The 21,255-nt window shown below is 50.8% G+C and overlaps 18 non-coding genes across 18 annotated transcripts; all 18 read left to right on the top strand.

The window, feature by feature from the left end:
• Positions 1 to 366: 366 nt before the first annotated feature.
• Trnal-uag lies at positions 367 to 448 on the top strand. Its single transcript has one exon. It is a non-coding gene; the product is annotated as a tRNA-Leu (tRNA).
• A 6,575-nt stretch (positions 449 to 7,023) lies between these two features.
• Positions 7,024 to 7,095, top strand: Trnah-gug. Its single transcript has one exon. It is a non-coding gene; the product is annotated as a tRNA-His (tRNA).
• A 747-nt stretch (positions 7,096 to 7,842) lies between these two features.
• Trnal-uag lies at positions 7,843 to 7,924 on the top strand. Its single transcript has one exon. It is a non-coding gene; the product is annotated as a tRNA-Leu (tRNA).
• Positions 7,925 to 8,369: 445 nt separating this feature from the next.
• Trnae-cuc lies at positions 8,370 to 8,441 on the top strand. Its single transcript has one exon. It is a non-coding gene; the product is annotated as a tRNA-Glu (tRNA).
• A 374-nt stretch (positions 8,442 to 8,815) lies between these two features.
• Positions 8,816 to 8,887, top strand: Trnah-gug. The gene has a single exon. It is a non-coding gene; the product is annotated as a tRNA-His (tRNA).
• A 747-nt stretch (positions 8,888 to 9,634) lies between these two features.
• On the top strand, positions 9,635 to 9,716 carry Trnal-uag. Its single transcript has one exon. It is a non-coding gene; the product is annotated as a tRNA-Leu (tRNA).
• Positions 9,717 to 10,161: 445 nt separating this feature from the next.
• Trnae-cuc lies at positions 10,162 to 10,233 on the top strand. Its single transcript has one exon. It is a non-coding gene; the product is annotated as a tRNA-Glu (tRNA).
• Positions 10,234 to 10,607: 374 nt separating this feature from the next.
• On the top strand, positions 10,608 to 10,679 carry Trnah-gug. The gene has a single exon. It is a non-coding gene; the product is annotated as a tRNA-His (tRNA).
• Positions 10,680 to 11,426: 747 nt separating this feature from the next.
• Trnal-uag lies at positions 11,427 to 11,508 on the top strand. Its single transcript has one exon. It is a non-coding gene; the product is annotated as a tRNA-Leu (tRNA).
• Positions 11,509 to 11,953: 445 nt separating this feature from the next.
• Trnae-cuc lies at positions 11,954 to 12,025 on the top strand. The gene has a single exon. It is a non-coding gene; the product is annotated as a tRNA-Glu (tRNA).
• Positions 12,026 to 12,399: 374 nt separating this feature from the next.
• Positions 12,400 to 12,471, top strand: Trnah-gug. The gene has a single exon. It is a non-coding gene; the product is annotated as a tRNA-His (tRNA).
• A 747-nt stretch (positions 12,472 to 13,218) lies between these two features.
• Trnal-uag lies at positions 13,219 to 13,300 on the top strand. The gene has a single exon. It is a non-coding gene; the product is annotated as a tRNA-Leu (tRNA).
• A 445-nt stretch (positions 13,301 to 13,745) lies between these two features.
• On the top strand, positions 13,746 to 13,817 carry Trnae-cuc. Its single transcript has one exon. It is a non-coding gene; the product is annotated as a tRNA-Glu (tRNA).
• Positions 13,818 to 14,191: 374 nt separating this feature from the next.
• On the top strand, positions 14,192 to 14,263 carry Trnah-gug. Its single transcript has one exon. It is a non-coding gene; the product is annotated as a tRNA-His (tRNA).
• A 747-nt stretch (positions 14,264 to 15,010) lies between these two features.
• Trnal-uag lies at positions 15,011 to 15,092 on the top strand. Its single transcript has one exon. It is a non-coding gene; the product is annotated as a tRNA-Leu (tRNA).
• A 445-nt stretch (positions 15,093 to 15,537) lies between these two features.
• Positions 15,538 to 15,609, top strand: Trnae-cuc. Its single transcript has one exon. It is a non-coding gene; the product is annotated as a tRNA-Glu (tRNA).
• Positions 15,610 to 15,983: 374 nt separating this feature from the next.
• Trnah-gug lies at positions 15,984 to 16,055 on the top strand. Its single transcript has one exon. It is a non-coding gene; the product is annotated as a tRNA-His (tRNA).
• A 747-nt stretch (positions 16,056 to 16,802) lies between these two features.
• On the top strand, positions 16,803 to 16,884 carry Trnal-uag. Its single transcript has one exon. It is a non-coding gene; the product is annotated as a tRNA-Leu (tRNA).
• The last annotated feature ends 4,371 nt before the right edge of the window (positions 16,885 to 21,255 follow it).

Genomic DNA, 21,255 nt, shown 5'->3' with positions numbered 1-21,255 from the left:
GCGTTAAGCTGCCGCTTTTTCTTCAAGTGTAACCTCCTTGAGCTCACATATGTTTGATACATGGAGCATTCTAGCTCCGCCTGACAGTTACAGCTACGATACTTTAGTGGTTACGGAAAGCCCAGGTTCGAAACCTGGTCACGGCACGAAAACGTCTCTTGACGCTGTCTCCTTAACTGCGACAGCTACAGACAAGTGGCGTCGCTACCATACGGCGGGCACGGCTTTTTCTTGCTGTGGATGGCCTAAAGAGACGCTTCCAGTGGGAGAGCAGTGGAAATACATGGCACGGCGATTGCCAAGATACTTCCATTTCGAAGTGATCTTTGTAGTACAAACGAAACGTTTTGCGGCTGCTGCTCCAACGGTAACGTGGCCGAGCGGTCTAAGGCGCTGGTTTTAGGCACCAGTCTCTTCGGAGGCGTGGGTTCGAATCCCACCGTTGCCACTTTTTACGTCTCATTTTTGTGCCGTTGCGGTGTGTTCTCGTGGGGTAGGACGCAGCTCTTGTGACGCGCGTGTTGTGTAGGTAGCGTGGCCGAGCGGTCTAAGGCGCTGGTTTCAGGCACCATTCTCTTCGGAGGCGTGGGTTCCAATCCCACTCCTGCCAAACGTGTAATGTTTCCTGTGTCGAAGGCAGGTGCACTCATTGCCCGCAAAGGAAACAGCACAACAAGGCGTGAGCGTCTGCTTGGTGAATTGCCGTAGAACAGTGCGTGGTGCAACGACAGGATTTGTAGGCACCTTTTGCTCTCATCATTGCTGGCGTCCGTCTCCCCGAAATGCGTCCGGGGCACGCCGTTCTATAACGCGAGAGAGCGGATTTTTTACAGTTGTCGTCAGTTAACCGTGGGTGGCTGCTGCGTTCGCTGGAAAGAGCACTGCCGTCGTTATCCGGTGTGGTCTAGTGGATAGTTCCGCCGCAGCAGCGGCCGTGTGCAGACGTGCCGGAGTGCTCGCTCCGCGCGTGTTTGGCGGCGCCTGCAGCTGGTTGGGCCTTCTAAGTACATCATGGCCTTTGCCATGGATGATCAGTTACGCCGTTACACGTTGCGTTTCCAATTCCCGTTCGGTTTTAGCCGACCACAGGTCCACGAATTAGTCGATTTCTTCTTCGACAGATTGAGTCTTAAAGACGAGGAAGTTTTAGGATTTTCATACGATTTCCTGGCGAATGCTGTCTACGTGAAACTTGTCAGTGACGAGCCTTGTTTACGTGTAATGGACTTAACTAAGGGTACTGCCGAGTTCGTTAATTCTGCTGGTGAAATTTGTAAAGTTGTCGTTACCCATGCTGGGTTAGGTCTGCGCACGGTCCGTGTGTTCAACCTACCATTTGAAATTGAACTTGCACGTATTCGGCAATGTCTGTCCCAGTATGGGAACGTATTGGACATTCACCAAGAGCAGTGGAGTGGACTTAAACACTTCAATGTGGATAATGGTGTCAGGGTAGCGCGAATTGACCTCTCGAAGCATATCCCGTCGAATGTCGTGATACAAGGCTTCCGGGCACTCGTTATGTACGAGGGGCAACCACGTACTTGTGTACTTTGTGGCTCTACGGACCATCTGAAGGCCGCATGTCCCCGTGCTAAACCAGTGCGTCGTGTTTTGCGACAACGCGATGCCCTTGCAGCAGGGCAGGATGGCAATAGGCCGACGTATGCCGAGAGCCTTGTCGGTCCGTCTGTCGTTAGCGCGCCACAGCTGCACGCGGCTGAGGTTGTGCCTGACGTGACCGCCGCCGATGTAAACACAGCTACGGCGAGCCGAATGCCCGTTGATTCTGACGTGGAAAACTATGCAATCGACGGGGCCGGAAATTCGCGCCCTTCTGATGCTGGCGTGGTCCGTGTGGAACTTCCGCCAGGATTGCCCGATCAACTTCTGCACCCATCTGCGGAGAGTCTTCCATCTGAGGACTCTGGTAACCAGCCGCGAGTTTCCCATCCCCTTGAAGTGTCTTCTCCGCTAAGCGCAATTTCCGGCAACGAACAGTCTCCCGCGGGTGCTACTCTTACCGCTGCGAAACCCGACATCAACGAACACGTTGCGGACGTCCGTCCTCAGAAGAAAGGACGACAAAAGAAATCGGTCCGTAAGCAGAGTGACGAGGAAACTCGTACTCTTGAACAGAAACTGCAACGTACAATCAAGCAGTTCCGGACCGATGAATGTGAGAGAATCGTTACAGACGATGGAGTACAGGTCGTGCAGCATTCACAGGAGACCGATGTGGTGATGCATGTCGACAGTTCTGGACCCGATGCATTTATGGATACCACCCCATCGCCGGGGTCGAGCAAGCAGCCGTCCTGGGCTGACGATACGCATTAACATGGTATTGCCCTTTCTTATGCGGGATTACAAAATTGCAACTGCTAATATAAATCGAATAACATCTGATGTCAAATTAAAATGTTTGACTGACTATCTGTATGCCGCCGATGTAGATATCGTATTCCTACAAGAAGTCGTCACACCCAAGGTCGGGAATGTCACAGGCTATGAGGCCCTCATAAATATTGGCGATGAGGCAGGGACTGCAATTTTGTACAAAGCGGGCATCACTTGTAAACCTCGAGCGATTTTAGAAACGGGTCGAGGGATTGCCGTACAATTCGAAGATATGCTTTTGGTCAACGTCTATGCCCCGACTGGATCTGTAGGCCGAAGGGATAGGAGTGTTTTTTATCGCGATGAAATTGTACCATTATTATCCTGTGGTTGTTCGAGGATTTTATTGGGCGGCGATTTTAATTGCGTTGTACGCAGAGAAGACCAGTGTCCGAATTTTAATTTTTGTTTGGAGTTGCGAGATTTAATTGATGGGCTGGACTTACAAGATACCTGGTGCTCACTTCGCCCGCAGGTGACCGGATATACGTATGTTACCGCTGCCTCCGCTAGTCGTCTGGATAGGTTCTATGTATCTAAAGACATTTTAAGCGCTGCCAGGGATTGTGAAATATGGCCTGTTAATTTTAGCGACCACTGTGCGTATCACATCACGCTTCGGCATGTCTCGCAGAAAACCTTTTTGGGTCGAGGCGTCTGGCAACTGAACGTCGCACTGTTGAACGACGGCGACCTGAAGAAGGATCTTATTGCCACGTGGCAATGGTGCCTCCAGCGACGACAAAGATATAGGGAGCGTGTTCATTGGTGGACGGAGTTAGTGAAGCCGCACATAAAGAAATGTATTTGTCAGTTTGCCAGGGCTAAGGCGTACTGGAAGAAACAGACGTTGGAGTTTTATTTTACCGCTCTCCGCCAGTTGTATAACGATTCCTCTGCACTGCCTGGCAATCTCCTACGCATTAAACGTACCAAAGCCAAAATCACCGCTTTGGTTCGTGAGTCTCTGGCAGGAGCCCAAGTCAGGGCACGCTCTTCCGATGACACCTTTAACGAGTCAGCGTCCTTGTACCACGTCATACGGGAAGCTAAAAGAGGCAGACAAAAAATCATTACTCAACTGACAGATGACGAAGGTCGTGTTTATGATGAGCAAGGCGAGCTTAAGACTTTTATTCGGAATCATTTCCGGCAACTTTACTCACTGCATGACACAGATGTAGAGGCGGGAGAGGAATTTTTGTCTAACATTACGGCATCGGTGGATCCGGACGACCACGCACAGCTCTTGGCACCCATAACTAACTTCGAAGTGAAGTCTATCATTACGTCTGCGGCGAAAGGAAAAGCTGCAGGCTTAGACGGTTTGCCGATTGAATTTTATCTTCGGTACTGGGATGTTTTCGGCGACGAACTGACTACCATGTATAATGAATTGTTAATGAATACTGCTCTTCCATCACAGTTTACTGAGGGCATGATAGTCTTAGTCTCCAAACCGTCACCGGGGACTTCACTCAATAACTTACGACCAATCACCCTACTCAACGCAGATTTCAAAATCTTTACTAGGATTATCAATGCCCGACTCAAGCCAGTCCTTCGTAAAGTTCTTGGTTCATATCACATGAACGTGGTTACTGGCCGATCAATGATAGACGCCCTGTGCGAATACCGAGATATTGCATATTTGACTTGGATTTGCAAGACCACGTTGGCAATAGTCTTTTTTGACTTCGATAAGGCATTTGATAGGACTAACCACGGATTTCTGTTCAGAACGCTGGAAAAACTGGGTTTCAACCAGCATTTCGTACAGATAATAAGAAACTGTATCTGCAATACGTCTTCCCGCGTGAAATTCAACGGCCAGTTAACAGCCCCTGTGCCCATTCAACAAGGTTTGCGACAAGGGTGCCCGCTTTCTACGACTCTTTTCGCCATTGCTATAGAGCCACTACTGAAGACGTTTTGCGTCACCTTACCGGGTCTTCAAACGCTGAATACAAAGACCGTCTGTCATGCCTATGCGGACGATATTAGCGTCCTTATCAACAACGACGAAGAGTTCGATACCGTGCGACGGCTTGTACACCGGTATGCCAGCGCCTGCGGTGCACGCCTTAACGAACGGAAATCCAAAGTCTTGCATTTAGGTCCGCAGGCTCGCTTTGCGAACACCGTTTGGTTAGAGGCAACCAACCAACTCAAGCACCTTGGTTTGATTCTCACTTCGAATCCACGGGAAATGGTGAGAGTGAATTGGGAACAGAAGCTCAACGTCCTTCGAGCTTTGATTCGAGAGCATAATATGCGGTCTTTAGACAGGATTCAGAGAGCACATTTCGTCAATTATTATGTTCTCAGCAAGATTTACCATGTTGCCGCTGTTCTCCCTATTCCTACCGATATTGCAAACAGAATTTTAGCTCTTGCAGGCTGGTACGTTTGGCGAGGTAATATTTTTAAAGTCGCTTTCAAGGCTACCGCTTTACCTCACTATAAAGGTGGTCTAGCCCTTAAAGATGTTGAATTACAGTGCTTAGCGATTTTTCTAGCTAGAACATCAAGGATCTTACAATGTAGTCAGACAGGTCTTACGGCACGTCTATTCCAGCAGTTACGACCACCGGATTTGACGCCACCGATAAATGTTGGACCTATCCATCCCGAGCTCGTTCATATTCGCCGATTTTACGTGGAGTCCAGCTATGTGCATCAACACCTGCAAGCATTCACTGCTGCGGCTGTCTACAGTGTATTTACGAATCGGCAACAGAATAACTCTATAGAAATGAAGTATCCTGGCAAGAACTGGCGACAAATTTGGATGAATATCAGCACTCCTCTTCTTCGTTCCCGAGTACGATCCGTGTGGTATGATGTTGTGAACGAGGTGATGCCCACGGGGGAGAAATTGTGTAAGATCCAATTACGTCCTACACCGACTTGCGACGCATGTGGACATGTGGAAACATTGCAACACATATTATACTGCAGAGATCAAACGCAAATCTGGAACTGGACTAGAATGAAACTGGCTCTTATTAATAGAACGTCGCCATCCGCAATACAACTGCAGGATATACTCCACCCGGACTGGCAATTATTTCCGAAATCTAAAAATAATAGCTATACTTGGTTAATTGGACAGTACCTCTATTATATGCTGACGACTAAAACGCCTACACTTTCTGATTTTCATATGTATCTTATTGCTGAATATTACGCGATCAAACGATTACGAAAATATAAAGAAAAATTTCATAAATTTCTCACCGTTGCTTTGAATGATGGAAAACTTTAAGTGTGCGAACCATTGAGTACGATTATTGCTTTTTATTTCTTTCTTCTATTATTAGGGTATCTCTTTGTCAGTTCTCCGGACTTTATTGTTTCATAGGTGGTACAATGTGTGCACCTAAGGTCAAAGAGAAGCAGCATGCAACAGGATGCCAAGCTTGTGGAGCCAATATTTATTTCTGTTTCTTTACGTTCCCCAGAAGACACGTATATTTTAATTTGATGTAGTTTAACTCAGACGAGGCAGTATTTCTTTCTAGATACCCGTTTTTTTTCCTCAATACGGACCTTTATTTCTCCTTATTATCTACGATACAGAAAGAGAATCATATGCTCTTGTTGTTTTTGTCTCCACCAACTCAAGGAACACACCAGTTACTTTAATGAATAACAGCAAGGAAACTGCACGGCGGCCATCTCGGCGAACATACTCTCAACGCTAAGAGATGACAACATTGAATCAAGCCTCCAAGCAACTGAAACATCGACGAATGCAGAACGACACGGAAATATTCATGCCATTACTAAGTGAAGACGAGCTTGAGAGGTAGTGATCCTGAGATATACCACCGCCAAAAAAAAAAAAAAAAAAAAAAAAAAAAAAAAAAAAAAAAAAAAAAAAAAAAAAAAAAAAATAAATAAATAAATAAATAAAAAAAAATAAAAAAAACTTAAAACAAAAAATACAAAAGAACAGTCTCCACTAAAAAAGCGCAGAAGCTAGCCGAAGAAGGCACAAAAAGGTGAGCGTATGGATGGGCTGTGTGGGGAGAAGGGAGGCCCAAAAAAAAAAAAAAAAAAAAAAAAAAAAAAAAAAAAAAAAAAAAAAAAAAATGGTGTAACGGTTAGCACTCTGGACTCTGAATCCAGCGATCCGAGTTCGAATCTTAAAAAAAAAAAAAAAAAAAAAAAAAAAAAAAAAAAAAAGTGGCTAGGATACCTGGCTCTCACCCAGGAGGCCCGGGTTCGATTCCCGGGACCGGAATCGCGCGTTTTTGTTGCTCCTCTTATGCGACTTGTCTCGACTTTGCTCGACTGACGCTACGCTGACGCGTGCAGAAAGCTACGTTAAGTATGATTCACGGCAACACCTGACGGCGAGAGAGATGAAGCGTCTATCCACTTGTTATCCAGCCACATACCTGTAGTCAAGAGGCTTGGGGGACTGCAAGACATTGCCACGGAGGTGAATGCAGCTAACCACTGTAGTTAGTGTCCTGACAGCGCAGGCACGTTCATTTGCTCGTATACATGTGATGGAGACCGTGTCTCACACTGCTGTGGCGTACACCTTGGCCTAGGCTCTGCTGTGTATCGCCACTTGCATTACAGGCAGCTGCTTTCGCGGGCGCGTCCGTGGCCGTGATCGTCTAGTGGTTAGGACATTGCGTTGTGGCCGCAATAACCCAGGTTCGAATCCTGGTCACGGCAATTTTGAAAGTTTTGCCTTGCTGCCGTTGCAATGACGAGTACTCGAAATGACAGTACTCTCTTGATTTTTTCACTCGTGTTCCGCAGGCCGCAGTTTGCCCTACCACTTCATCCCCAACACGTAATGTCGCCTCCTAGAGCGCAGACGTCCGCTGCTCTCTGTAGTCGAAAAGGGCAGTTGTTTGAAGTGCGATGGATGAGCAGCCAGTCCCAGCAGAACCGGAAGCTGTGGCGTGCACTGTTTGTACAAATGCTAGGAACACTGGCGCACCAAGCAGCGCATGTAGCGTGGCCGAGCGCTTTAAGGCGCTGGTTTAAGGCACCAGACTCTCTGTAGGCGCGGTTTCGAATCCCGTAGCTGCCGGGGGCTTTGCTGTGATCGCGTTAAGCTGCCGCTTTTTCTTCAAGTGTAACCTCCTTGAGCTCACATATGTTTGATACATGGAGCATTCTAGCTCCGCCTGACAGTTACAGCTACGATACTTTAGTGGTTACGGAAAGCCCAGGTTCGAAACCTGGTCACGGCACGAAAACGTCTCTTGACGCTGTCTCCTTAACTGCGACAGCTACAGACAAGTGGCGTCGCTACCATACGGCGGGCACGGCTTTTTCTTGCTGTGGATGGCCTAAAGAGACGCTTCCAGTGGGAGAGCAGTGGAAATACATGGCACGGCGATTGCCAAGATACTTCCATTTCGAAGTGATCTTTGTAGTACAAACGAAACGTTTTGCGGCTGCTGCTCCAACGGTAACGTGGCCGAGCGGTCTAAGGCGCTGGTTTTAGGCACCAGTCTCTTCGGAGGCGTGGGTTCGAATCCCACCGTTGCCACTTTTTACGTCTCATTTTTGTGCCGTTGCGGTGTGTTCTCGTGGGGTAGGACGCAGCTCTTGTGACGCGCGTGTTGTGTAGGTAGCGTGGCCGAGCGGTCTAAGGCGCTGGTTTCAGGCACCATTCTCTTCGGAGGCGTGGGTTCCAATCCCACTCCTGCCAAACGTGTAATGTTTCCTGTGTCGAAGGCAGGTGCACTCATTGCCCGCAAAGGAAACAGCACAACAAGGCGTGAGCGTCTGCTTGGTGAATTGCCGTAGAACAGTGCGTGGTGCAACGACAGGATTTGTAGGCACCTTTTGCTCTCATCATTGCTGGCGTCCGTCTCCCCGAAATGCGTCCGGGGCACGCCGTTCTATAACGCGAGAGAGCGGATTTTTTACAGTTGTCGTCAGTTAACCGTGGGTGGCTGCTGCGTTCGCTGGAAAGAGCACTGCCGTCGTTATCCGGTGTGGTCTAGTGGCTAGGATACCTGGCTCTCACCCAGGAGGCCCGGGTTCGATTCCCGGTACCGGAATCGCGCGTTTTTGTTGCTCCTCTTATGCGACTTGTCTCGACTTTGCTCGACTGACGCTACGCTGACGCGTGCAGAAAGCTACGTTAAGTATGATTCACGGCAACACCTGACGGCGAGAGAGATGAAGCGTCTATCCACTTGTTATCCAGCCACATACCTGTAGTCAAGAGGCTTGGGGGACTGCAAGACATTGCCACGGAGGTGAATGCAGCTAACCACTGTAGTTAGTGTCCTGACAGCGCAGGCACGTTCATTTGCTCGTATACATGTGATGGAGACCGTGTCTCACACTGCTGTGGCGTACACCTTGGCCTAGGCTCTGCTGTGTATCGCCACTTGCATTACAGGCAGCTGCTTTCGCGGGCGCGTCCGTGGCCGTGATCGTCTAGTGGTTAGGACATTGCGTTGTGGCCGCAATAACCCAGGTTCGAATCCTGGTCACGGCAATTTTGAAAGTTTTGCCTTGCTGCCGTTGCAATGACGAGTACTCGAAATGACAGTACTCTCTTGATTTTTTCACTCGTGTTCCGCAGGCCGCAGTTTGCCCTACCACTTCATCCCCAACACGTAATGTCGCCTCCTAGAGCGCAGACGTCCGCTGCTCTCTGTAGTCGAAAAGGGCAGTTGTTTGAAGTGCGATGGATGAGCAGCCAGTCCCAGCAGAACCGGAAGCTGTGGCGTGCACTGTTTGTACAAATGCTAGGAACACTGGCGCACCAAGCAGCGCATGTAGCGTGGCCGAGCGCTTTAAGGCGCTGGTTTAAGGCACCAGACTCTCTGTAGGCGCGGTTTCGAATCCCGTAGCTGCCGGGGGCTTTGCTGTGATCGCGTTAAGCTGCCGCTTTTTCTTCAAGTGTAACCTCCTTGAGCTCACATATGTTTGATACATGGAGCATTCTAGCTCCGCCTGACAGTTACAGCTACGATACTTTAGTGGTTACGGAAAGCCCAGGTTCGAAACCTGGTCACGGCACGAAAACGTCTCTTGACGCTGTCTCCTTAACTGCGACAGCTACAGACAAGTGGCGTCGCTACCATACGGCGGGCACGGCTTTTTCTTGCTGTGGATGGCCTAAAGAGACGCTTCCAGTGGGAGAGCAGTGGAAATACATGGCACGGCGATTGCCAAGATACTTCCATTTCGAAGTGATCTTTGTAGTACAAACGAAACGTTTTGCGGCTGCTGCTCCAACGGTAACGTGGCCGAGCGGTCTAAGGCGCTGGTTTTAGGCACCAGTCTCTTCGGAGGCGTGGGTTCGAATCCCACCGTTGCCACTTTTTACGTCTCATTTTTGTGCCGTTGCGGTGTGTTCTCGTGGGGTAGGACGCAGCTCTTGTGACGCGCGTGTTGTGTAGGTAGCGTGGCCGAGCGGTCTAAGGCGCTGGTTTCAGGCACCATTCTCTTCGGAGGCGTGGGTTCCAATCCCACTCCTGCCAAACGTGTAATGTTTCCCGTGTCGAAGGCAGGTGCACTCATTGCCCGCAAAGGAAACAGCACAACAAGGCGTGAGCGTCTGCTTGGTGAATTGCCGTAGAACAGTGCGTGGTGCAACGACAGGATTTGTAGGCACCTTTTGCTCTCATCATTGCTGGCGTCCGTCTCCCCGAAATGCGTCCGGGGCACGCCGTTCTATAACGCGAGAGAGCGGATTTTTTACAGTTGTCGTCAGTTAACCGTGGGTGGCTGCTGCGTTCGCTGGAAAGAGCACTGCCGTCGTTATCCGGTGTGGTCTAGTGGCTAGGATACCTGGCTCTCACCCAGGAGGCCCGGGTTCGATTCCCGGTACCGGAATCGCGCGTTTTTGTTGCTCCTCTTATGCGACTTGTCTCGACTTTGCTCGACTGACGCTACGCTGACGCGTGCAGAAAGCTACGTTAAGTATGATTCACGGCAACACCTGACGGCGAGAGAGATGAAGCGTCTATCCACTTGTTATCCAGCCACATACCTGTAGTCAAGAGGCTTGGGGGACTGCAAGACATTGCCACGGAGGTGAATGCAGCTAACCACTGTAGTTAGTGTCCTGACAGCGCAGGCACGTTCATTTGCTCGTATACATGTGATGGAGACCGTGTCTCACACTGCTGTGGCGTACACCTTGGCCTAGGCTCTGCTGTGTATCGCCACTTGCATTACAGGCAGCTGCTTTCGCGGGCGCGTCCGTGGCCGTGATCGTCTAGTGGTTAGGACATTGCGTTGTGGCCGCAATAACCCAGGTTCGAATCCTGGTCACGGCAATTTTGAAAGTTTTGCCTTGCTGCCGTTGCAATGACGAGTACTCGAAATGACAGTACTCTCTTGATTTTTTCACTCGTGTTCCGCAGGCCGCAGTTTGCCCTACCACTTCATCCCCAACACGTAATGTCGCCTCCTAGAGCGCAGACGTCCGCTGCTCTCTGTAGTCGAAAAGGGCAGTTGTTTGAAGTGCGATGGATGAGCAGCCAGTCCCAGCAGAACCGGAAGCTGTGGCGTGCACTGTTTGTACAAATGCTAGGAACACTGGCGCACCAAGCAGCGCATGTAGCGTGGCCGAGCGCTTTAAGGCGCTGGTTTAAGGCACCAGACTCTCTGTAGGCGCGGTTTCGAATCCCGTAGCTGCCGGGGGCTTTGCTGTGATCGCGTTAAGCTGCCGCTTTTTCTTCAAGTGTAACCTCCTTGAGCTCACATATGTTTGATACATGGAGCATTCTAGCTCCGCCTGACAGTTACAGCTACGATACTTTAGTGGTTACGGAAAGCCCAGGTTCGAAACCTGGTCACGGCACGAAAACGTCTCTTGACGCTGTCTCCTTAACTGCGACAGCTACAGACAAGTGGCGTCGCTACCATACGGCGGGCACGGCTTTTTCTTGCTGTGGATGGCCTAAAGAGACGCTTCCAGTGGGAGAGCAGTGGAAATACATGGCACGGCGATTGCCAAGATACTTCCATTTCGAAGTGATCTTTGTAGTACAAACGAAACGTTTTGCGGCTGCTGCTCCAACGGTAACGTGGCCGAGCGGTCTAAGGCGCTGGTTTTAGGCACCAGTCTCTTCGGAGGCGTGGGTTCGAATCCCACCGTTGCCACTTTTTACGTCTCATTTTTGTGCCGTTGCGGTGTGTTCTCGTGGGGTAGGACGCAGCTCTTGTGACGCGCGTGTTGTGTAGGTAGCGTGGCCGAGCGGTCTAAGGCGCTGGTTTCAGGCACCATTCTCTTCGGAGGCGTGGGTTCCAATCCCACTCCTGCCAAACGTGTAATGTTTCCTGTGTCGAAGGCAGGTGCACTCATTGCCCGCAAAGGAAACAGCACAACAAGGCGTGAGCGTCTGCTTGGTGAATTGCCGTAGAACAGTGCGTGGTGCAACGACAGGATTTGTAGGCACCTTTTGCTCTCATCATTGCTGGCGTCCGTCTCCCCGAAATGCGTCCGGGGCACGCCGTTCTATAACGCGAGAGAGCGGATTTTTTACAGTTGTCGTCAGTTAACCGTGGGTGGCTGCTGCGTTCGCTGGAAAGAGCACTGCCGTCGTTATCCGGTGTGGTCTAGTGGCTAGGATACCTGGCTCTCACCCAGGAGGCCCGGGTTCGATTCCCGGTACCGGAATCGCGCGTTTTTGTTGCTCCTCTTATGCGACTTGTCTCGACTTTGCTCGACTGACGCTACGCTGACGCGTGCAGAAAGCTACGTTAAGTATGATTCACGGCAACACCTGACGGCGAGAGAGATGAAGCGTCTATCCACTTGTTATCCAGCCACATACCTGTAGTCAAGAGGCTTGGGGGACTGCAAGACATTGCCACGGAGGTGAATGCAGCTAACCACTGTAGTTAGTGTCCTGACAGCGCAGGCACGTTCATTTGCTCGTATACATGTGATGGAGACCGTGTCTCACACTGCTGTGGCGTACACCTTGGCCTAGGCTCTGCTGTGTATCGCCACTTGCATTACAGGCAGCTGCTTTCGCGGGCGCGTCCGTGGCCGTGATCGTCTAGTGGTTAGGACATTGCGTTGTGGCCGCAATAACCCAGGTTCGAATCCTGGTCACGGCAATTTTGAAAGTTTTGCCTTGCTGCCGTTGCAATGACGAGTACTCGAAATGACAGTACTCTCTTGATTTTTTCACTCGTGTTCCGCAGGCCGCAGTTTGCCCTACCACTTCATCCCCAACACGTAATGTCGCCTCCTAGAGCGCAGACGTCCGCTGCTCTCTGTAGTCGAAAAGGGCAGTTGTTTGAAGTGCGATGGATGAGCAGCCAGTCCCAGCAGAACCGGAAGCTGTGGCGTGCACTGTTTGTACAAATGCTAGGAACACTGGCGCACCAAGCAGCGCATGTAGCGTGGCCGAGCGCTTTAAGGCGCTGGTTTAAGGCACCAGACTCTCTGTAGGCGCGGTTTCGAATCCCGTAGCTGCCGGGGGCTTTGCTGTGATCGCGTTAAGCTGCCGCTTTTTCTTCAAGTGTAACCTCCTTGAGCTCACATATGTTTGATACATGGAGCATTCTAGCTCCGCCTGACAGTTACAGCTACGATACTTTAGTGGTTACGGAAAGCCCAGGTTCGAAACCTGGTCACGGCACGAAAACGTCTCTTGACGCTGTCTCCTTAACTGCGACAGCTACAGACAAGTGGCGTCGCTACCATACGGCGGGCACGGCTTTTTCTTGCTGTGGATGGCCTAAAGAGACGCTTCCAGTGGGAGAGCAGTGGAAATACATGGCACGGCGATTGCCAAGATACTTCCATTTCGAAGTGATCTTTGTAGTACAAACGAAACGTTTTGCGGCTGCTGCTCCAACGGTAACGTGGCCGAGCGGTCTAAGGCGCTGGTTTTAGGCACCAGTCTCTTCGGAGGCGTGGGTTCGAATCCCACCGTTGCCACTTTTTACGTCTCATTTTTGTGCCGTTGCGGTGTGTTCTCGTGGGGTAGGACGCAGCTCTTGTGACGCGCGTGTTGTGTAGGTAGCGTGGCCGAGCGGTCTAAGGCGCTGGTTTCAGGCACCATTCTCTTCGGAGGCGTGGGTTCCAATCCCACTCCTGCCAAACGTGTAATGTTTCCTGTGTCGAAGGCAGGTGCACTCATTGCCCGCAAAGGAAACAGCACAACAAGGCGTGAGCGTCTGCTTGGTGAATTGCCGTAGAACAGTGCGTGGTGCAACGACAGGATTTGTAGGCACCTTTTGCTCTCATCATTGCTGGCGTCCGTCTCCCCGAAATGCGTCCGGGGCACGCCGTTCTATAACGCGAGAGAGCGGATTTTTTACAGTTGTCGTCAGTTAACCGTGGGTGGCTGCTGCGTTCGCTGGAAAGAGCACTGCCGTCGTTATCCGGTGTGGTCTAGTGGCTAGGATACCTGGCTCTCACCCAGGAGGCCCGGGTTCGATTCCCGGTACCGGAATCGCGCGTTTTTGTTGCTCCTCTTATGCGACTTGTCTCGACTTTGCTCGACTGACGCTACGCTGACGCGTGCAGAAAGCTACGTTAAGTATGATTCACGGCAACACCTGACGGCGAGAGAGATGAAGCGTCTATCCACTTGTTATCCAGCCACATACCTGTAGTCAAGAGGCTTGGGGGACTGCAAGACATTGCCACGGAGGTGAATGCAGCTAACCACTGTAGTTAGTGTCCTGACAGCGCAGGCACGTTCATTTGCTCGTATACATGTGATGGAGACCGTGTCTCACACTGCTGTGGCGTACACCTTGGCCTAGGCTCTGCTGTGTATCGCCACTTGCATTACAGGCAGCTGCTTTCGCGGGCGCGTCCGTGGCCGTGATCGTCTAGTGGTTAGGACATTGCGTTGTGGCCGCAATAACCCAGGTTCGAATCCTGGTCACGGCAATTTTGAAAGTTTTGCCTTGCTGCCGTTGCAATGACGAGTACTCGAAATGACAGTACTCTCTTGATTTTTTCACTCGTGTTCCGCAGGCCGCAGTTTGCCCTACCACTTCATCCCCAACACGTAATGTCGCCTCCTAGAGCGCAGACGTCCGCTGCTCTCTGTAGTCGAAAAGGGCAGTTGTTTGAAGTGCGATGGATGAGCAGCCAGTCCCAGCAGAACCGGAAGCTGTGGCGTGCACTGTTTGTACAAATGCTAGGAACACTGGCGCACCAAGCAGCGCATGTAGCGTGGCCGAGCGCTTTAAGGCGCTGGTTTAAGGCACCAGACTCTCTGTAGGCGCGGTTTCGAATCCCGTAGCTGCCGGGGGCTTTGCTGTGATCGCGTTAAGCTGCCGCTTTTTCTTCAAGTGTAACCTCCTTGAGCTCACATATGTTTGATACATGGAGCATTCTAGCTCCGCCTGACAGTTACAGCTACGATACTTTAGTGGTTACGGAAAGCCCAGGTTCGAAACCTGGTCACGGCACGAAAACGTCTCTTGACGCTGTCTCCTTAACTGCGACAGCTACAGACAAGTGGCGTCGCTACCATACGGCGGGCACGGCTTTTTCTTGCTGTGGATGGCCTAAAGAGACGCTTCCAGTGGGAGAGCAGTGGAAATACATGGCACGGCGATTGCCAAGATACTTCCATTTCGAAGTGATCTTTGTAGTACAAACGAAACGTTTTGCGGCTGCTGCTCCAACGGTAACGTGGCCGAGCGGTCTAAGGCGCTGGTTTTAGGCACCAGTCTCTTCGGAGGCGTGGGTTCGAATCCCACCGTTGCCACTTTTTACGTCTCATTTTTGTGCCGTTGCGGTGTGTTCTCGTGGGGTAGGACGCAGCTCTTGTGACGCGCGTGTTGTGTAGGTAGCGTGGCCGAGCGGTCTAAGGCGCTGGTTTCAGGCACCATTCTCTTCGGAGGCGTGGGTTCCAATCCCACTCCTGCCAAACGTGTAATGTTTCCCGTGTCGAAGGCAGGTGCACTCATTGCCCGCAAAGGAAACAGCACAACAAGGCGTGAGCGTCTGCTTGGTGAATTGCCGTAGAACAGTGCGTGGTGCAACGACAGGATTTGTAGGCACCTTTTGCTCTCATCATTGCTGGCGTCCGTCTCCCCGAAATGCGTCCGGGGCACGCCGTTCTATAACGCGAGAGAGCGGATTTTTTACAGTTGTCGTCAGTTAACCGTGGGTGGCTGCTGCGTTCGCTGGAAAGAGCACTGCCGTCGTTATCCGGTGTGGTCTAGTGGCTAGGATACCTGGCTCTCACCCAGGAGGCCCGGGTTCGATTCCCGGTACCGGAATCGCGCGTTTTTGTTGCTCCTCTTATGCGACTTGTCTCGACTTTGCTCGACTGACGCTACGCTGACGCGTGCAGAAAGCTACGTTAAGTATGATTCACGGCAACACCTGACGGCGAGAGAGATGAAGCGTCTATCCACTTGTTATCCAGCCACATACCTGTAGTCAAGAGGCTTGGGGGACTGCAAGACATTGCCACGGAGGTGAATGCAGCTAACCACTGTAGTTAGTGTCCTGACAGCGCAGGCACGTTCATTTGCTCGTATACATGTGATGGAGACCGTGTCTCACACTGCTGTGGCGTACACCTTGGCCTAGGCTCTGCTGTGTATCGCCACTTGCATTACAGGCAGCTGCTTTCGCGGGCGCGTCCGTGGCCGTGATCGTCTAGTGGTTAGGACATTGCGTTGTGGCCGCAATAACCCAGGTTCGAATCCTGGTCACGGCAATTTTGAAAGTTTTGCCTTGCTGCCGTTGCAATGACGAGTACTCGAAATGACAGTACTCTCTTGATTTTTTCACTCGTGTTCCGCAGGCCGCAGTTTGCCCTACCACTTCATCCCCAACACGTAATGTCGCCTCCTAGAGCGCAGACGTCCGCTGCTCTCTGTAGTCGAAAAGGGCAGTTGTTTGAAGTGCGATGGATGAGCAGCCAGTCCCAGCAGAACCGGAAGCTGTGGCGTGCACTGTTTGTACAAATGCTAGGAACACTGGCGCACCAAGCAGCGCATGTAGCGTGGCCGAGCGCTTTAAGGCGCTGGTTTAAGGCACCAGACTCTCTGTAGGCGCGGTTTCGAATCCCGTAGCTGCCGGGGGCTTTGCTGTGATCGCGTTAAGCTGCCGCTTTTTCTTCAAGTGTAACCTCCTTGAGCTCACATATGTTTGATACATGGAGCATTCTAGCTCCGCCTGACAGTTACAGCTACGATACTTTAGTGGTTACGGAAAGCCCAGGTTCGAAACCTGGTCACGGCACGAAAACGTCTCTTGACGCTGTCTCCTTAACTGCGACAGCTACAGACAAGTGGCGTCGCTACCATACGGCGGGCACGGCTTTTTCTTGCTGTGGATGGCCTAAAGAGACGCTTCCAGTGGGAGAGCAGTGGAAATACATGGCACGGCGATTGCCAAGATACTTCCATTTCGAAGTGATCTTTGTAGTACAAACGAAACGTTTTGCGGCTGCTGCTCCAACGGTAACGTGGCCGAGCGGTCTAAGGCGCTGGTTTTAGGCACCAGTCTCTTCGGAGGCGTGGGTTCGAATCCCACCGTTGCCACTTTTTACGTCTCATTTTTGTGCCGTTGCGGTGTGTTCTCGTGGGGTAGGACGCAGCTCTTGTGACGCGCGTGTTGTGTAGGTAGCGTGGCCGAGCGGTCTAAGGCGCTGGTTTCAGGCACCATTCTCTTCGGAGGCGTGGGTTCCAATCCCACTCCTGCCAAACGTGTAATGTTTCCTGTGTCGAAGGCAGGTGCACTCATTGCCCGCAAAGGAAACAGCACAACAAGGCGTGAGCGTCTGCTTGGTGAATTGCCGTAGAACAGTGCGTGGTGCAACGACAGGATTTGTAGGCACCTTTTGCTCTCATCATTGCTGGCGTCCGTCTCCCCGAAATGCGTCCGGGGCACGCCGTTCTATAACGCGAGAGAGCGGATTTTTTACAGTTGTCGTCAGTTAACCGTGGGTGGCTGCTGCGTTCGCTGGAAAGAGCACTGCCGTCGTTATCCGGTGTGGTCTAGTGGATAGTTCCGCCGCAGCAGCGGCCGTGTGCAGACGTGCCGGAGTGCTCGCTCCGCGCGTGTTTGGCGGCGCCTGCAGCTGGTTGGGCCTTCTAAGTACATCATGGCCTTTGCCATGGATGATCAGTTACGCCGTTACACGTTGCGTTTCCAATTCCCGTTCGGTTTTAGCCGACCACAGGTCCACGAATTAGTCGATTTCTTCTTCGACAGATTGAGTCTTAAAGACGAGGAAGTTTTAGGATTTTCATACGATTTCCTGGCGAATGCTGTCTACGTGAAACTTGTCAGTGACGAGCCTTGTTTACGTGTAATGGACTTAACTAAGGGTACTGCCGAGTTCGTTAATTCTGCTGGTGAAATTTGTAAAGTTGTCGTTACCCATGCTGGGTTAGGTCTGCGCACGGTCCGTGTGTTCAACCTACCATTTGAAATTGAACTTGCACGTATTCGGCAATGTCTGTCCCAGTATGGGAACGTATTGGACATTCACCAAGAGCAGTGGAGTGGACTTAAACACTTCAATGTGGATAATGGTGTCAGGGTAGCGCGAATTGACCTCTCGAAGCATATCCCGTCGAATGTCGTGATACAAGGCTTCCGGGCACTCGTTATGTACGAGGGGCAACCACGTACTTGTGTACTTTGTGGCTCTACGGACCATCTGAAGGCCGCATGTCCCCGTGCTAAACCAGTGCGTCGTGTTTTGCGACAACGCGATGCCCTTGCAGCAGGGCAGGATGGCAATAGGCCGACGTATGCCGAGAGCCTTGTCGGTCCGTCTGTCGTTAGCGCGCCACAGCTGCACGCGGCTGAGGTTGTGCCTGACGTGACCGCCGCCGATGTAAACACAGCTACGGCGAGCCGAATGCCCGTTGATTCTGACGTGGAAAACTATGCAATCGACGGGGCCGGAAATTCGCGCCCTTCTGATGCTGGCGTGGTCCGTGTGGAACTTCCGCCAGGATTGCCCGATCAACTTCTGCACCCATCTGCGGAGAGTCTTCCATCTGAGGACTCTGGTAACCAGCCGCGAGTTTCCCATCCCCTTGAAGTGTCTTCTCCGCTAAGCGCAATTTCCGGCAACGAACAGTCTCCCGCGGGTGCTACTCTTACCGCTGCGAAACCCGACATCAACGAACACGTTGCGGACGTCCGTCCTCAGAAGAAAGGACGACAAAAGAAATCGGTCCGTAAGCAGAGTGACGAGGAAACTCGTACTCTTGAACAGAAACTGCAACGTACAATCAAGCAGTTCCGGACCGATGAATGTGAGAGAATCGTTACAGACGATGGAGTACAGGTCGTGCAGCATTCACAGGAGACCGATGTGGTGATGCATGTCGACAGTTCTGGACCCGATGCATTTATGGATACCACCCCATCGCCGGGGTCGAGCAAGCAGCCGTCCTGGGCTGACGATACGCATTAACATGGTATTGCCCTTTCTTATGCGGGATTACAAAATTGCAACTGCTAATATAAATCGAATAACATCTGATGTCAAATTAAAATGTTTGACTGACTATCTGTATGCCGCCGATGTAGATATCGTATTCCTACAAGAAGTCGTCACACCCAAGGTCGGGAATGTCACAGGCTATGAGGCCCTCATAAATATTGGCGATGAGGCAGGGACTGCAATTTTGTACAAAGCGGGCATCACTTGTAAACCTCGAGCGATTTTAGAAACGGGTCGAGGGATTGCCGTACAATTCGAAGATATGCTTTTGGTCAACGTCTATGCCCCGACTGGATCTGTAGGCCGAAGGGATAGGAGTGTTTTTTATCGCGATGAAATTGTACCATTATTATCCTGTGGTTGTTCGAGGATTTTATTGGGCGGCGATTTTAATTGCGTTGTACGCAGAGAAGACCAGTGTCCGAATTTTAATTTTTGTTTGGAGTTGCGAGATTTAATTGATGGGCTGGACTTACAAGATACCTGGTGCTCACTTCGCCCGCAGGTGACCGGATATACGTATGTTACCGCTGCCTCCGCTAGTCGTCTGGATAGGTTCTATGTATCTAAAGACATTTTAAGCGCTGCCAGGGATTGTGAAATATGGCCTGTTAATTTTAGCGACCACTGTGCGTATCACATCACGCTTCGGCATGTCTCGCAGAAAACCTTTTTGGGTCGAGGCGTCTGGCAACTGAACGTCGCACTGTTGAACGACGGCGACCTGAAGAAGGATCTTATTGCCACGTGGCAATGGTGCCTCCAGCGACGACAAAGATATAGGGAGCGTGTTCATTGGTGGACGGAGTTAGTGAAGCCGCACATAAAGAAATGTATTTGTCAGTTTGCCAGGGCTAAGGCGTACTGGAAGAAACAGACGTTGGAGTTTTATTTTACCGCTCTCCGCCAGTTGTATAACGATTCCTCTGCACTGCCTGGCAATCTCCTACGCATTAAACGTACCAAAGCCAAAATCACCGCTTTGGTTCGTGAGTCTCTGGCAGGAGCCCAAGTCAGGGCACGCTCTTCCGATGACACCTTTAACGAGTCAGCGTCCTTGTACCACGTCATACGGGAAGCTAAAAGAGGCAGACAAAAAATCATTACTCAACTGACAGATGACGAAGGTCGTGTTTATGATGAGCAAGGCGAGCTTAAGACTTTTATTCGGAATCATTTCCGGCAACTTTACTCACTGCATGACACAGATGTAGAGGCGGGAGAGGAATTTTTGTCTAACATTACGGCATCGGTGGATCCGGACGACCACGCACAGCTCTTGGCACCCATAACTAACTTCGAAGTGAAGTCTATCATTACGTCTGCGGCGAAAGGAAAAGCTGCAGGCTTAGACGGTTTGCCGATTGAATTTTATCTTCGGTACTGGGATGTTTTCGGCGACGAACTGACTACCATGTATAATGAATTGTTAATGAATACTGCTCTTCCATCACAGTTTACTGAGGGCATGATAGTCTTAGTCTCCAAACCGTCACCGGGGACTTCACTCAATAACTTACGACCAATCACCCTACTCAACGCAGATTTCAAAATCTTTACTAGGATTATCAATGCCCGACTCAAGCCAGTCCTTCGTAAAGTTCTTGGTTCATATCACATGAACGTGGTTACTGGCCGATCAATGATAGACGCCCTGTGCGAATACCGAGATATTGCATATTTGACTTGGATTTGCAAGACCACGTTGGCAATAGTCTTTTTTGACTTCGATAAGGCATTTGATAGGACTAACCACGGATTTCTGTTCAGAACGCTGGAAAAACTGGGTTTCAACCAGCATTTCGTACAGATAATAAGAAACTGTATCTGCAATACGTCTTCCCGCGTGAAATTCAACGGCCAGTTAACAGCCCCTGTGCCCATTCAACAAGGTTTGCGACAAGGGTGCCCGCTTTCTACGACTCTTTTCGCCATTGCTATAGAGCCACTACTGAAGACGTTTTGCGTCACCTTACCGGGTCTTCAAACGCTGAATACAAAGACCGTCTGTCATGCCTATGCGGACGATATTAGCGTCCTTATCAACAACGACGAAGAGTTCGATACCGTGCGACGGCTTGTACACCGGTATGCCAGCGCCTGCGGTGCACGCCTTAACGAACGGAAATCCAAAGTCTTGCATTTAGGTCCGCAGGCTCGCTTTGCGAACACCGTTTGGTTAGAGGCAACCAACCAACTCAAGCACCTTGGTTTGATTCTCACTTCGAATCCACGGGAAATGGTGAGAGTGAATTGGGAACAGAAGCTCAACGTCCTTCGAGCTTTGATTCGAGAGCATAATATGCGGTCTTTAGACAGGATTCAGAGAGCACATTTCGTCAATTATTATGTTCTCAGCAAGATTTACCATGTTGCCGCTGTTCTCCCTATTCCTACCGATATTGCAAACAGAATTTTAGCTCTTGCAGGCTGGTACGTTTGGCGAGGT

Source organism: Schistocerca piceifrons, unplaced genomic scaffold (assembly GCF_021461385.2).
Source record: "Schistocerca piceifrons isolate TAMUIC-IGC-003096 unplaced genomic scaffold, iqSchPice1.1 HiC_scaffold_532, whole genome shotgun sequence".
In the NCBI taxonomy this organism is placed as follows: domain Eukaryota; kingdom Metazoa; phylum Arthropoda; class Insecta; order Orthoptera; family Acrididae; genus Schistocerca; species Schistocerca piceifrons.
The sequence above is the reverse complement of the archived record's forward strand: the minus strand, read 5'-3'. Positions and strand labels throughout refer to the sequence as shown.